We start from the raw sequence: 16,517 nt of genomic DNA, 5'->3' as shown, positions 1-16,517 counted from the left end.
TCGGCGTCATCTGAAGCGAAGGTTTTCTCAGATTTTCCCCCACAAGCTTCTTCAATCTTCTGACCTGGTGAGTTGCTAAAAGTGATAAAAGCGAAGTTCCATTCATCCTTCCTTTCAACAAATACCCATCTCATTCATATACTCTGTCAATAATCACATTAGGGAGACACTTTTAATTACATTATTTTTATTGAAGTATAGTTGATTTTATTTGCACTATTTTTAATAATAACAATCCCTAAAATTATTGAGCACTTTCTATAAACCAGGCTTTCTTAATGAGATAATGTTTAATCCTGGAAGACAAGTCGGAGCCAACCAGGAAAGTGGAGTGATGTAGGTAGGTTCTCAAGGGACCAACATCTGCAAAGCGGCGGGGAGCAGAGAGCGAAGCTCAGTATGAGTAGGGCACAGATGGCAAAGTATGAGGCTGAATAGATAAAGGCCAGATCACTGTCTGCCAAATGTAGAATACATTGTAGAGTCATGACCACAGCCAGGGAAGAAGGGATGTTGCTGTACTAATAAAAGAAATGATGGTGGCAAACACGATGGATCAGAGTGAATATTCATGGTATTGCTGTCATTTCAGTACAAAGATGAGGTGTAGATATACACAGAGTAATATCATCCCAGGATCCCTTAGAATTTTTATGACGCATTTACTTTGATACACCCACATTTGCCATCCTCACTTTAACCAAAGCACTCAAAAGACTTAGCAAGTAGAACTCGGAATAGCTGTGGAACAGTCTATTCTGAAACCAAATCCTTAAACTTGATGTTATTGGAAGCTTTTGTCTAAAGAACTAAACTCAGGGCTTCCCCAGGGCTTCCCTGGTGGTGCAGTGGTTAAGAATCCGCTAAAGCGAAGTTCCATTCATCCTTCCTTTCAACAAATACCCATCTCATTCATATACTCTGTCAATAATCACATTAGGGAGACACTTTTAATTACATTATTTTTATTGAAGTATAGTTGATTTTATTTGCACTATTTTTAATAATAACAATCCCTAAAATTATTGAGCACTTTCTATAAACCAGGCTTTCTTAATGAGATAATGTTTAATCCTGGAAGACAAGTCGGAGCCAACCAGGAAAGTGGAGTGATGTAGGTAGGTTCTCAAGGGACCAACATCTGCAAAGCGGCGGGGAGCAGAGAGCGAAGCTCAGTATGAGTAGGGCACAGATGGCAAAGTATGAGGCTGAATAGATAAAGGCCAGATCACTGTCTGCCAAATGTAGAATACATTGTAGAGTCATGACCACAGCCAGGGAAGAAGGGATGTTGCTGTACTAATAAAAGAAATGATGGTGGCAAACACGATGGATCAGAGTGAATATTCATGGTATTGCTGTCATTTCAGTACAAAGATGAGGTGTAGATATACACAGAGTAATATCATCCCAGGATCCCTTAGAATTTTTATGACGCATTTACTTTGATACACCCACATTTGCCATCCTCACTTTAACCAAAGCACTCAAAAGACTTAGCAAGTAGAACTCGGAATAGCTGTGGAACAGTCTATTCTGAAACCAAATCCTTAAACTTGATGTTATTGGAAGCTTTTGTCTAAAGAACTAAACTCAGGGCTTCCCCAGGGCTTCCCTGGTGGTGCAGTGGTTAAGAATCCGCCTGCCAATGCAGGGGACACAGGTTCCAGCCCTGCTCTGGGAAGATCCCACATGCCGCAGAGCAACTAAGCCCATGCGCCACAACTACTGAGCCCGCGTGCCACAACTACTGAAGCCCACGTGCCTAGAGCCTGTGCTCCACAAGAGAAGCCACTGCAATGAGAAGCCCGCGCACCTCAGAGAAGAGTAGCCCCCACTCACCACAACTAGAAGAAAGCCCACGCACAGCAATGCAGCCAAAAATAAATTAATTAAATAAAATAAATAAAAACAAAAAAAAGAACTAACCTCATTTCCATAAAGACAAGCAAAAAAACCTTACCTTTTATGATTTTACAGGCATTTCAAAAACACATTACTCATTTTAATATAAAGTCATAATAGGATTTATTATATAGAACTAACCAGAGTTGTCCTGGGAACCCACCATCTTTTTTTTTTTTTTTTAAGGTCATACTCTTTTGCTTTTTAAAAAAATTTTATATATTTTATTTTATTATTATTATTTTTTTGGCTGTGTTGGGTCTTTGTCGCTGTGCTCCGGCTTTTCTCTAGTTGCGGTGAGCGGGGGCTACTTTTCGTTGCGGTGCACAGGCTTATTGCGGTGGCTTCTCCTGTTGCAGAGCATGGGTTCTAGGCACGCGGGCTTCAGTAGTTGTAGCTTGTGGGCTCCATAATTGTGGCTCACGGGCTCTAGAGCACAGGCTCAGTAGTTGTGGCTGAGGAGCTTAGCTGCTCTGCAGCATGTGGGTTCTTCCTGGACCAGGGCTCAAACCCGTGTCCCCTGAATTGGCAGGCGGATTCTTAACCACTGTACCACCAGGGAAGTCCAAACCCATTGTCTTATTGACTAAAAGCACCATCAGCAAAGTTTGATCTCCTACCTCTTACCATTTACAAAAAGTAAATTTCAGATGGATTGTGGATATAAATGTGAAAGACAAAACAATAAAACTTTGAGAAGATGATATATAGAAAAATATGATTTGGAGGAAAGAAAAGATTTCTGAAACCAGATACAAACTAGCAGTTAACCCCAAAGGAGAAGATTGACAAACTAAACTATATTAAAATGAGGAACTTCTAGTAATCAAAATACACTATAAGAGAGTAAAAGCAAGTCACAGAACAGAGGAAGATATTTGCTACCCATGTAATGTACATAATGCTTCTTTCCAGAATATAAAAACAATTGTTACAAATCAAGAAAAGTAGAGAGACAGGCAGCCAACAGAAAAAAGGCAAACAGGCATCACACACACACACACACAGACACACACACACACACACTAAATGACTAATAAACATATAAAAAGATGCTGACCCTCAATGTTCAAAGAAATGCAGATCAGTGCCACAGTGAGATATCTCTACACATTCACCAAATGACTAAAGTTAAGAGGTTGACAATACCAAGTGTTGAAAAGGTTGTGGATTAACTGGAACTCTTAAACTAGAACTGGCTTCATAGGCATGTAACCTGTACAGTTGCATAGGGCCCTGCTTTCAGAAGGACCTTGCAGTTGACTTAATGTTCAACTGTCGCCATTTTGCAATTCTTCATAATTTTTCCCTTGAACTTGTGTTTTATAAGTGAAAGCACAATGGAGCATGAGCAGAAGAGTTACACACGATATATAAGTGTGTACACTCTTCCATGCCAACCATTTGCATTTAGCATTCAGGCAGCCCCATTAGTGCAGAATTCTTTTAGACCTGTAATGCATGGGAGTTAGGCTAGATTGAAACCAGTACAAGATGAAATTCCCTGGCGGTCCAGTGGTTAGGACTCTGTGCTCTCACTGCCGAGGTCCCGGTTCAATCCCTGGTAGGGGAACTAAGACCCCACAAGCCTCACGGCATGGCCAAAAAAAAGAAAAAAGCAAAAGCAAAACAAAACAGTACAAGATAAATGCGTTACATCTGCAGCTTAGTAAAGAGAAAGGGAGGGAGGGTGCAGGCAGCTGAAAGAGGCCAAGCTTTCCTTACCAACCAGAACTTACTTTGCAGAAAGAATCGTGTTCTAAGAAACGTGAATGACCAAGGAATCCTATCATAACTTTTAAAATTTGTGTTACTTCCCAGCATTAGCCAACCACTTACACTATAAATGAAGATATAGAAGGAAAGAGAGATAGCACAACTATAGTTTGTTTTCCCTTTAGTCCATCCTTATCCAGAAGCTGAAGGTAGAGAGTGTTGGTAGATTGTGAACATATCAGGAAATGAAATAAAAACATTTTGAGTTAATTTCATGCAACTTTTCCACAGTTGAAGTAAGAATGAAATACATAAGCATGTACAAGCTATGAAATACAAATTATGTAATTTTGATGATTCCACACATGAGTTTGCATTTAAAACTGGCATTGCACAATATAAAGATCAATGGTAAAATCTGTGCTAATAACTTTAAATGATATTTTTTTCTTTACTTAAAATGATATTAAATAGCAAGTTAAAAAATCATGGCAGGCTTCCCTGGTGGCACAGTGGTTGAGAATCCACCTGCCAATGCAGGGGACACGGGTTCGATCCCCGGTCAGGGAAGATCCCACATGCCACGGAGCAACTAAGCCCGTGCGCCACAACTACTGAGCCCGCGCGCCTAGGGGCTGTGCACCGCAGCAAGAGAAGCCACCGCAGTGAGAAGCCCGCATGCAGCAACGAAGACCCAACACAGCCAAAAATAAATAAATAAATTTATAAGAAAAAAAAATCGTGGCAAGTCAAGAGACTGCAAAAGAAACAAAAAAGCTTTGTGTTTTAGTACATTTAATGGGACTTCTCCCTGCCTTTTAAACAAGGGGCCCTGCATGTTTATTTTGCACCGGGTTCCACACATGTAGCTGGCTCAGCTAGTGTGACTGTATATGGAGAAAGCCCTTTGGAAAATTGTTTGCCAATATCCACCAAAGCTGAACATACACAACAAGGCCTATGACTCAGCAATTCCACTCCTACATGGAGTATATGCTCAACAGAAATGCATGCATATATTTGTAAAAGATGACCAAGAATACACATAGCAGCCTTATTCATAATAGCCAAAAACTAGAAACAACCTAACTGACCACTGTTGGTAAAATGGACTAAAAAATTGTGGTATATTCATATACTTGCATAGTTTCTACAACGAAAATGAACAAATTACTACTATATACAACATGAATGAACTTCACAAACCTTATGTTAAGCAAAAGAAACCAAATACAAAGAATATGCACTATGAGATTCTGTGTAAAGTTAAAAAGCAAGCAAAAGGGGACTTCCCTGGTGGTGCAGTGGTTAAGAATCCACCTGTCAATGCAGGGAACACGGGTTCGAGCCCTGGTCCGGGAAGATCCCACATGCCATGGAGCAACTAGGCCTGTGCACCACAACTAGGGAGCATGAACTCTAGAGCCCACGAACCACAACTGCTGAGCAAGCACGCCTAGAGCCTGTGCTCCGCAACAAGAGAAGCCACCACAGTGAGAAGCCCACACGCAGCAACAAAGACCCAATGCAGCCAAACATTAATTAATTTTTAAAAAGCAAGCAAAATTAACCTGTGGTCTTAGACATCAGGAAATTATCTTTGGGGAGTAAGAAGGGATAAGAACTGGGAGAAGGCACTTAGAAGGACTTCTGGGATGGCTGATTACATATGTTTACTTGTGATAATGTAGCAAGCTGTTTATACTGAGGGTTTGTGTACTGTTTTGTGTATTGTACTAAAATTTTTAAATTGTGTTTTTAAAAGTGACAAAAGTTATTTGCTCCCCCTCAGTTTAGATAAGAAAGTTACCTTATGACAATAAAGCACTTAATTGCAGATATGGAATCCAATAACTCAGTATCCTCTATTTTTTTTAAGCTTATATTTTCAAGAACAAGTTTATTTGTTGTCATTGCGTTTTGTTTTGTTTTGTTTTTGTTTTTGTTTTTGTTTTTTTTTGGCCACACGGCTTGTGAGATCTAGTTCCCCGACCAGGGATTGAACACCAGCCTTCAGCAGTGAGAGCACAGAGCTCTAACCACCGTTATCACCAGGGAATTCCCTCCTCTATTCCTTTAAAGCTGAAATTTCATACAGAGTGCTCTGTAAATAAAGTCACTAATCTAAACAAATTTCAGTGGTTTTAAAGACCTATCTGCATCTCTCCTCTTCCTGCATCTTTCCTCTTCTTTCTTACTGTTTCTTCTTCTTTCTCCCCTCCTTTTCATTTAATATGTTTGTTCTACCAACTACAGGCTAAAATCTCTTCTAGATTATTCCCAGACTATAATAATTCTATCCTATTCCTAGATTGACTTGAAAACCTTTTTTTTTTTTTGGCTTTTAGATAATAATCTGTGTTCAACATTGAAGGAAGTAGAGACTTAAGCTGCTACTATCTTGAAATTTTTTTTATCTTTAGAGTTTTATCTACAGCTCAAGTTTAGGGACCAGAGCAGTAGAGGTTTACAAATCTCATGAATTACCAAAAAAGAGCATGGGCTTTTAGAGCTAAATAAATTTGAGTCTGAATCCTAGCTCAATCACTCACTGACTTTCAAGCACCCAAGCTTATATCTCCAGGCCTGGATTTTTTTCTACTGTAAACTAAGAATCAGAACACCTAAACTGTGGGTTTACTGGAGTATTAACATCTGTAACGTTGGAGACAACATGTGTAAAGCACTTAACTCTGTGATAGCAGGTGCTCTACTATCTCACCCTCACTGAATCTAAATAGGTAGGATTTGAGAGTTATTAAGGAATGGGGAGAATGTTAGAAGGAGGGAGGAAAAGCAGGCATTAAGCATGGCCAGAGGTAGAAATGGACACAACCACCATGAAACAGACTTTAGAGAAACTTGAATAGTAGGCCTTTATTATGTAATAGAGAGTCACTAAGGAAGTAATGTGATGAAATCTCTGTTTAATGTAGCTTAACTTGGAAATAAAATGGATTGGGAGAAAGCTAGGCTAGACAGGCAACACAGTTTTGAGGTTAAGCCTCAATTTCCTCGTCTGTAAGATGCAGATGGCACAGATACCTACTTCAAGGAGCCCTCATGTGAATACATATGTGTGGTATAATAAAAAATGTATTTTGTTTTTGTTCTCGGTTCCTGGCACAGAGCTTCAAAAAACCTTGGAATTTCTGGAGTGATCAGAGTATCTTCTGTTATTCACAAAGAACCCCTTTCCTCCATATCTGAATTTATGCTAATTCATGAGGTGACTTAGGTGGGCCTTGAGATAGTTACAAGGAAGGGACTGGCCAAGCCAGAAAGACCAAGCTTGTGATTAGAGGGTTGGAACTTTCAGCCACACCCTCCTAGATCTTGAACTCAATCAAGTGGTGGATGATTTAATCGATCATGCTTATGTAACAAAATCCTAGATAAAATCTCTGAAATAGTGAGGCTCTGGGAGCTTGTTGGTTGAGGAAAGCATCCGTGTCCTGGGAGGATGGTACACCTGGAGGGGACAAGGAAGCTCAGGACCCTTCTAGACCTTGTTGTGCTGTTTACCTCTTCATCTTGCTATTCATTTGCGTCCTTCATAATAAAATGGTCATCATAAGTATAGTGTTTTCCTGAGTTCTGTGAGTTGTTCTAGTGAATTATCAAATTGGTGGGGGCTGGATTCCGGGAACTCTGTAGTCAAATAGGCAGAAATACAGGTAGATTTGGGTTACCTAAGACTCGCAGCTGGCATCTGAAGTGGAGTTAGTCATGTGGGAGTGAGCCCTTAACTTGAAGGACCTGTATTAACTCTGGGTAGTTAGTGTCAGAAATGAAGGCCTTTGACCTTAACTTGTGGGGTCCATGCTAACTCCAGCAGTGAGTATTAGAATTAGATTCACCTGTAATACACTCAGTTGGTATCAGCATATTGTAGTTGGAACACAGTATGTAAAGTACTGACACAGAGCCCAGTACAGAGGAAGTGCTCAGTAAATGATAGCTGTAATTATTATTGGCTAGAGGCAAAATCATCACTTTTTTCATTTGTTAAACATTTGTCGAGAAATTACCCTGTGCCAAGCAGTATGCAAGGTACCCAAAGATGACTAGGGCTGTCCCACTACACTCCAACCCTCAACAAGCCCACGGGGAAATAAAAACAACAACAAAAAGTGATGATGGAAATAAGTACTGAGTGTTATAGAACCAAAAAAGGAATGATTAACTTTGCGGAGGTTATAAACGGCCTCACAGAGTGTTTTAGTTTGCTAGGGCTGCTGTAACAAATTACCACAAACTGGGGTTTAAAACAATAGATGTTTCTTTTCTCAAAACTCTGGAGGCCACAAGTCAGAAATCCAGGTGTCAGCGGGGTCAGTTCCTTCTAGAAGCTCTTAGAATCTGTTCTATGTCTCTCCAGTGGCACTAGGCCTTCTACCTTCTGTGTCTCTATGTCTAAATCTCCCTCTTCTTATAAGGACACCAGTCACTGGATTAAGGCCCACCCTCATCCAGTATGACCCCATCTTAATTTGATTGCATCTGCAAAGAATTTGTTTCCAATTATGGTCACATTTAGAGGTACCGAGGGTTAGGATTTAAGCACATATTTTGGTATTACACAAGTCAATTTACAACACAGAGGTGGTGACTTCTCAACTGGTCTCAGTGGATAAGTATGGGTTCACCAGGCAAGACATACTCAAAAAACACAAACATTGGCCTCCCTGGTGGCGCAGTGGTTGAGAGTCTGCCTGCCGATTCAGGGGACACGGGTTCCTGCCCCGGTCTGGGAAGATCCCACATGCCGCGGAACGGCTGGGCCCGTGAGCCATGGCCGCTGAGCCTGTGCGTCCGGAGCCTGTGCTTCGCAACGGGAGAGGCCACAACAGTGAGGGGCCCACACACCGCAAAACAACAACAAAAAAAAACACAAACATGAAATAACTAGTAAAGACAAATTGGAAAAGACTCAGACACTTATGAGAGACATTACAGAAGAAAAAATTTTGTGACTTATCGAATATAGCACCTAGCACAATGTCTGACACAGCAGTTGCTCAGAAATTCTTTTGAATATATCAATCTATTAATGAAAATTACTAAGAGTTCCCTTGGCCATGTCACCAGAAACAAGGAGTTGATTTTTCAGAAAATTATCAGTTTGGGGCATGTTGATTTGAGATGAAAGCAAAAAACTTAAATGAAATAAATAAAGACTGGAGACAGGAGTGAGAAGGGAGTCTGCAGGGCGGGCTAGGGCTGAAGACACAAATATTAGTGTGCGGTTTTCAGGGCAGAAATTGAGACACAGATTATATATATATGTAAGTGTAGTCCACATAGAGATAATAGATGAAAATGAGATTATATGAAATCTCCAACATCTGGAATAAAAAGATCCAAGAATTCTGCCTGTGGGTGCATAGTACAGGCCAGAGTAAGAGTCAGCTCGGAAAACAGAAGAAACAATCACGAATATAGGAAGAAAATACCAAGCATCATCATAGAGGAAAAAAAGGCAAAAATTCAAGAAAGATGATGTGATGAGAGACTAATGCTCAGAATAAGCCCTGAGGCCATTTGATCTGAAAAATTACTAGTACCTTTAGACCCAAACATGCTGGATATTTTCATATACAGACTTGTTACTGCTTTCATTATCAAGACACCAGATTAAAATCTTAAAAAGTTAAGAACAATGAAATAAATTCAGTACAAGAACAAGAGGAACTATGACCACTATGAAAGGCTACATGATGTAGATAACTAATTACCAAGTGTTGTTAGGATGTGTACTCTGAAACCTGATGATGTGGCATTGTTTCTTGAATTTACGTGCAGAGGGTTTCCTATGAACTGAAATCTGTGTCATTCCCCCCACCCCAATTCATATATTGAAGCCCTAACCCCCAGTATGGGTGAATTCAGAGAAGGGGCTTCTAAGGAGGCAATTAAGGTTAATGAGGTCATAGGGTGTGCTGGAGAACGGAAGGGACAAAACGTATCCACTGAACTAAGAATGCATTTTAAGACTGAAAAATGAGGCAGGCAGCTCCATACACTCGATGGATCAGTTTATTATAGGGTAACTTACTCACAGGGGGTGATTAGTTGGACAACAATCTGGAAGCATTCAAAGCTTCACTCCACACAGCTGAGGGGCCATTGGGACAATTTTATAGGGTTATGGGGGTAGGTGCTTGGAAACAGGATGTGTACTCCTAGATTTATGAAGGGGTTACTAGTCTCGAGGGCACAGGGAATAAGTCAGCAACATTTTTCATCATTTGGGGACTAACAGAGCATAGAGGCTACCTGGACCTAATGATCACTAAACACTATCTAATAACTACAAAGCCCTTGATGACAGAAAAGAGATTCACTACACAGTACAGCCCTAGATAGGGTCAGTGGAAGGACAGGAGGAACTGAACAGGCCCAAGATGGCCCAGTTATGCTAACAGCCATGCAGGGTGGGGCCCTGATCAGATAGGATTAGTGTCTTTCTAAGAAGAGACACCAGAGTGTTGCCTCCCTCCCTCTCTCTCTCTCCCTCTCCCTCTCTCTGTTTGTGTGCATGCAAGTTAGGCAAAACTTATTCTAGAAATACATTCTGGGATGAAAAATACTGTGAAAATAATTTGAAAAGGAAATAGTGAAATGGGATGAACCATAAAAGTGCTGGAAAAAATTATTTTCTATAGTTGAAGGTTTTCTAATTATAGAGATAATACGTTAACTTTAGTAAGTTTAGAAAACACAAAGTAAGAAAATAAAATCCCCCAAATCCTTCCTATCAACCCTAAAAGGATAATTGTTAAAATTTTAGTATTTATTATGTTGTGAAATAATAGATTTTTAGAAAAATGTTTTGATAACTTAAATGGGAAAAGGCTGAGTTACAAGACAATGCAACCCTAATGTTCTTTAAAAGTACAGAGAGAGAGAGAGAGAGGAAGAGAGGGAGAAAGAGAGAAGGAACTGGGGGAATAATTATTGCATGTTATTTTTGTGAGGTCATTTTGATGAAAGCCCAAGAAACCATTGAACTTTCACTTTTTAAAATTACCAAGTAATGCACACTACAAATGTTCTCACCCCATTATTGATCTTTACCCTATTCCTGAGCCCCAGGGCACCTATGACCCTCTAGAATAAGGCTCAAGGATGAGATGAAACTCAAAGACGATATAGGTTAGTGATCTTTGTTTCAAAAATTATTTCTGAAACCAGAAAATTCCCTACGACCCACAAGCCTGTGTGTCCTTTGAACATTCATCCTTAGGGATACTGGGTAGATAGCTGCCACCAAGATAGTTGTCTCATACATATTAAGAGCTGTTATCTGCCTCACCTGCTTTCTCTCACCTGTTTCTCGATTTCTGAGGCTTTGATGCCCGTGCTTAGCTGGAGCTTCACCACTGATAATACCATGTATCTGTGCCATTGTCACTTTGGCCTTCAGGGTTTCCTCAGCATCTCCGTTTGTAATCTTGGCAGTTCATTACTCTCTTACCTCCAGCTGGGGTGGAAACACTTTCTTCTTCTAGTGTCCAAAACTTGAGGGGGAGGGGTGGCTCTAGAGAGCATTCCGTGGCAAAGGGCTAGGTCATAGTGTGAAGCAGTTTTGCGGTTTCACCACAGCCCTCTCTTCACTAGAAAGCATGTATGCTGGCAGGGGGTCTGAGTCTTCATGGATTCTGGTGCAGTCTCATGCACGTCTAGCGCAGTCTCAGGCACGTCTCATGAACTTCACATTGCTTCCACCCACACTGCCAGAATCATTCTCTACTAACATTCATTTTCTCTCAGGGACCCAGTTGTCTCTCTCTGCAATCCAGTTTCCATGCCTATCTCACATCCCACAGATATAGCTGTAAATGTACATTTGAACTCCAGTTTTGGACAGGGGTTGGTTTCCCTCCCATAGGTTTCAGGCCCTCAGCAAAATCAGGGAGTAATACCAAATGTCTGTTCAGTGAATCAGGATGCATTTAGCTGCAAATGACAAGATCCTTGGTTTAAAAACTGATTTAATAAGGGAATTTATGTCATATAATTATAAGTCCACAAGCAGGACATTCTCCAGGCATAAAACAAATGAGCAACTTAATGACCTTATCAAGCATCTGGTTCTTTCTCTCACTAGACCATCCCTAAGACTCACTTATTCTAATATTGATCTCTGTGTGGTTGCAAAGTGGTTCCAGAGATGGCCAGAGCTGCCGCCTGTTCTTATTCAGATCAAGAAAGAGAGAAATCTGAATGAGATTTGGTTCCTGCGGCCATGAATTATTGCCAATTCCAGTCACATGCCAGTGTGAATCTGAGTACATGGACCATAGCAATTTTAAATATGGAGGTCAAGGGTAGACCTTAGCCACATGGAAGAGCATACCAGGCAAGGGAATAGCAAGTACAAAGGCTCTAATGAGGGATTCTGCCTGCTGTGTTCAAGGACCAGCAAGGAGTCAGTGTGGCTATGCAGAATGAACCAGGAACCATGATCAGACGGTAACAGAGTGGAGGGGGAGTGGGAGAGAGAATGCAGCACGTATGAAGAATCGGATTTTTCTTCTGACTGAAATTAGAAGCCATTCCTGGTTTCTGAACAGAAGAGAGGCCTAATCAGATTTGATTTAAAAAGATCAATCTGGCTGCAGTGTTGAGAAAAGCCTGTAGGAAGCAATAGTGAAAGCTACTTTTAGTTAAGAGACAAACTACAGTGATCTGGACAAGACATAGTGATGACTCAAACCAGGATGGCGGCTGTGGAGGTGGAGAAAAGTGTCAGGTTCTAAATATATTCTGAATAGAGTCAGCGGGATTTGCTGGTGGATTGAACATGGGCTGTGAAGAAAAGGAGGAGCCAAGGATGACTCTATAGTTTTGGGTTCAAGCTACTGGAAGAATTCAGTAACCTAGATAAGGAAGAATGTTGAAGGGCAGGTTCAGGAGGCATGATCAAACGTTCAGTTTTGGACATGAGTCTGAAGTTCAAGAGAGAGGTCTGGGCTAAACATGTACACTTGGCAGTGCTGGGTAGATAGCTGGTATTTAAAGCCTCGAAATCACCTGAGATCACCAAGGGAGTAGGTGTCAATGGAGAGGACTATGGACTGAGCCCTGTCGCACTCTGACATTGAGTTAAGGGAGAAGTGGAGGAACAGCAAGGGAAGCTGAAGGGTGACCAATTAAGTCAGGGAAAATGTAAGAGAATGTGGAAGATAAATGAAGAAAGTGTACAAGGAGGGGGTGATCAACCGCGTCAAAAACTACTAGTCGGTCAAGTAAGATGGGGACTGAAACTTGTCTATTATCTTCGGCAGTGATATGGACATAGGTGACCCTGAAGAGAGCAGTTTTAATGGAGTAAGGTGGGACAGATGGCCCTAGTTACAGTGGATTTAAGAGAAAAATTTAGGAGAAAAATTAGAGATGAAATAGTCAACTCTTTACTACAAAAAGGAGCAAGGTAATGGGATGATTGTGGCATCAAAGGGGACAATGGGGGCTTCCCTGGTGGCGCAGTGGTTGAGAGTCCGCCTGCCGATGCAGGGGACACGGGTTCGTGCCCCGGTCCGGGAAGATCCCACATGCCGCGGAGCGGCTGGGCCCGTGAGCCATGGCCGCTGAGCCTGCGCTCCGCAACGGGAGAGGCCACAACAGTGAGAGGCCCGCGTACAGCAAAAAAAAAAAAAAGGGGACAATGGCATCATAAAAGTTTTTTGGTTTGTTTTAAGATGGAAGAAATAACTTCATATTTGTATGCTGATAGAACCGATCCAGTAAACAGTGAGAAATTGTTGATTTTGCAGAGCGTGCGAACAGCTGCCCTTAATGTCTTTGAGTAGGGGACAGGAGGTGGGATCTAGTGCCCAAGTGAAGAGATTAGATTTAGGAGCCTAGATAATTGATCCATGGAAAAGGTGGTGGGAGGGGGAGTGCATATTAGTACAAATGCAGGTAGGTACCGTCGATATGGTAATGAGATTCTGTGGAAGTTTTCTTCTGGTGCATCAGTACTCTCAAGATCATCAGCTGAGCATGAGGATGGGGGAGAATGTGATGGGATTGAGGAGAAAAGAGACGCCATATACTAGTTGTCAAGGAGACCAGCAGAGTAAATGGACTAAAGGCACAGGTGTGACTGCCTGGCAGCATAAAGGGCCCACTTGAGAGCCATGACTTTGATTGTAAACTGAGTCCAATTAACAGGGTTTTTATTCCCCCTCCCCCTTCCAGCTACATTCAGGTGTATGGGTGGAGCTCAGAATTGGAAAACTGGATTTCATCAGTATGGTAGACTTGCCAAGGGAGTTCAACAAAGTGAGAGGGGAGCAAGAGAATGGACAGAATGTGCAAGGGAGGGATTATAATAATTGAGTGTGGACTTTATGGATAAAGAGAAAAGTGAGAACGTCAAGAGGTTGGGGCCAGAGAGGACGTGGCAAGATTTTGGACTTGGTATCCAGACGGGGGTAGGTGTTGTTGGGGTCAGAGTACTAGAGGATAGGGGATGTACTATTAATGAATCTCGAGCAGATTAATGAAATAGAATTTACAGACGGGGGTGCAGTTATTGATAATAAGAAGTTCTAGGGGATGAGTAAGTGACTGAAATAGTGGGGAGGGGAAAATCACTGGAGAAGACATATCAAGGAACTGAGAGTCCAGGGTATGAGAAAGATCATCATCTATTCTACATATATTCTAAATCACCAAGGATTAAGAAGAAATTAGCACTGGAAAGAATTACAGTAAGCAGGAGCTACATAGTCTAAAAATGAGGAGGAGAAATTGAGGTGGGGGAGAGCAGTGGATGATGGCAACAGTGAAGAGTAGTGAGTGATACAGCCTGATGATATAAAGTTCAAAAGTCAAAGACAGTTTTAGGGAACAGGGAAGAAGCATGGTCTGATACTGCCAACATTGAAAATGCAAGAAATTTCACATAATCTATACATAGATTTCGCATAGTCTGGCTTTCACATAAAATTCTTCCTTCTCTGTAAATCAGAAGATCTGGCAAAGCAATCCGTGCTGACTGCTTCACTCAGCGACAGTGATTTCCTGGCTTCCTGGCGTATTTGAGTTTGGCTCCCCTGTTCCAGCAATTCAAGAGCTACTAGATTAGCCTCCATTATTCAGCTTATTCAGGTAGTCCCTTTGAGGGGTATAGGGCTTCTAAAGCGTGTACAGATTGGCTGTAAAATTTTAGCCATTTGAACAAAGCCATGTGAACATTGAAAACAGGGATACAGAAACTCTTGGCCAAACGATGTTGGTTTTACCAATTTTCAAGTACATTTTGTGGAATATTTTACCTGGAAATTCAGGTAGCTACGAAATGATGGTGCATCATCACTGCTGATCTCTAGAGGGCGTCATTCCCCAAAAGTACAAATCTGAAAGGTTGCAAACAGGTGTTGATATTTTTCAGCGGAGAGCCATCGTCCACTCTTCAGTCCTTCAGGCTGGGATTTTTCTCACCACTTTCGAAGCATCCCCTCTTTTTTGGCAGTGGCATTCGTATCATGCCTGCGGTGGGATATTACAGCATAAACGGTAGAAGATTTCAAAACAATAGCCAATTTTACTTAAACTCCCTGTTGAAAGCAAGAGGAAGATTCTGTGAAGCACTTTGAGGAAGGAAAAAGTGGTCGAAAAATGCTTCATCAGGAAAGCCCATGGACAAGAGAAGGTAGTAAAACCAAATAGCAGTTTGGACAAAGGACAGCCTCGAGAAGAAAACGACCACACTCTTATTTCATTTCGTTCTCTCTTATGTTTTTCTGTTCTTGGTATCTAGGTTCATCTTTTTCCAATTATTATTTCAGACATACACATTTACCTGTTTAACTTCGGTAAAAGTTGGGAGGAAAATGTGCCAAACGTTTAGAGTGGCTGTCTTCAGCTGGGGAGGGGGGGCTATGAGTGATTATTTTCTTCTTTCAGTTTTTCTGGGTTTTCCAAGTGCTCCTCAAGAAACAGGACAAACCGAAATAACTTTGTAAAAAGAAGTCATGACAGGTCATCTCATATCCATCCAGGCCAGGTCGAGGGGGTGGCGGACTCTCCATCAGTTCTGAGCTTCTGGTCTTTCTCCACCTCTCACTCTCTGCTTGGTCTCATCACTCACGTCCCAAAGCCGGAGGAGCGAAAGGACTGTTTAAAATCGTGCGGCCCGCAAGGTCCAGAACTGCGCGGCCTCCGGGGGTCCTTGCTGCGAACCCGCGCTTTTCTCGCTCGCACTGGGAGCGACTCCCCAGGCCCACCCCCGAGCTCCCCCTTCGTCACTGAAACTTCGGGTAAGATTTAAGTGACCGGAGCCTTGGGGAAACCAGCTCCCCCAGTGAAACCATCTGATGTTTCTCCACGATTCCTGCCTTGCTTGATTCGGAATATTTTCAATAAGAAATGCCTGTGGGATGTCTTCCTGTCCTTTCAAAATGACCCCCAGAATATAATTTTCGTATGAAGACATGTTTATACCTTTAAAATATTTATCCTGTGGTGTTTTCAATGCACTCCCCTTAATTACACTTCAGGTGAAATGCTAAAGTAAAACATTATTTGTAATTAACGTGGCTCCCAGTTTGCTTAATTAAATATACCTTATTTACCCAATCTGGTGGAATGAAGTTTTAGGCTAGAGAGTGGCTTTTTAATTTAGTCTAGCAAGTTGGCTCCAAGACTTCATTTTCTGCAGACTTTGGAAAGTTGAGCAACGGCCTGTTGGAAATGTTGAGTGTGATCAGAAGTAATTCAGGCAAAAATCTGTAAGTACGTGCGTTCATGGTTAGATTTGATACCCCATGATGTCGCAATTAGTGTTAGTTGAAAATAAGCACAAATATGTCAAAGCAGCTTAGCCTTAATTCTCGGAAATGGCTATTATTCTTACCCAAAATAGCAGAAGACCAAGGAGG

The 16,517-nt window shown here is 41.5% G+C and overlaps 1 protein-coding gene across 1 annotated transcript in view; it reads left to right on the top strand.

Annotated features, from left to right (window-relative positions):
* Positions 1–17: 17 nt before the first annotated feature.
* IRAK3 (interleukin 1 receptor associated kinase 3) overlaps positions 18–16,517 on the top strand; it is a 62,525-nt gene continuing 46,025 nt past the window's right edge. Inside the window, exon 1 of the mRNA XM_024736547.1 lies at positions 18–67. The gene's annotated coding sequence lies outside the window, so the exon portion shown is untranslated. The remainder of the gene's footprint in view (positions 68–16,517) is intronic.

This window comes from Neophocaena asiaeorientalis, unplaced genomic scaffold (assembly GCF_003031525.2).
Source record: "Neophocaena asiaeorientalis asiaeorientalis breed wild unplaced genomic scaffold, Neophocaena_asiaeorientalis_V1.1 scaffold134, whole genome shotgun sequence".
In the NCBI taxonomy this organism is placed as follows: Eukaryota; Metazoa; Chordata; class Mammalia; order Artiodactyla; family Phocoenidae; genus Neophocaena; species Neophocaena asiaeorientalis.
Note: the sequence above shows the minus strand (reverse complement) of the source record. Positions and strands in the feature narration are given on the sequence as shown.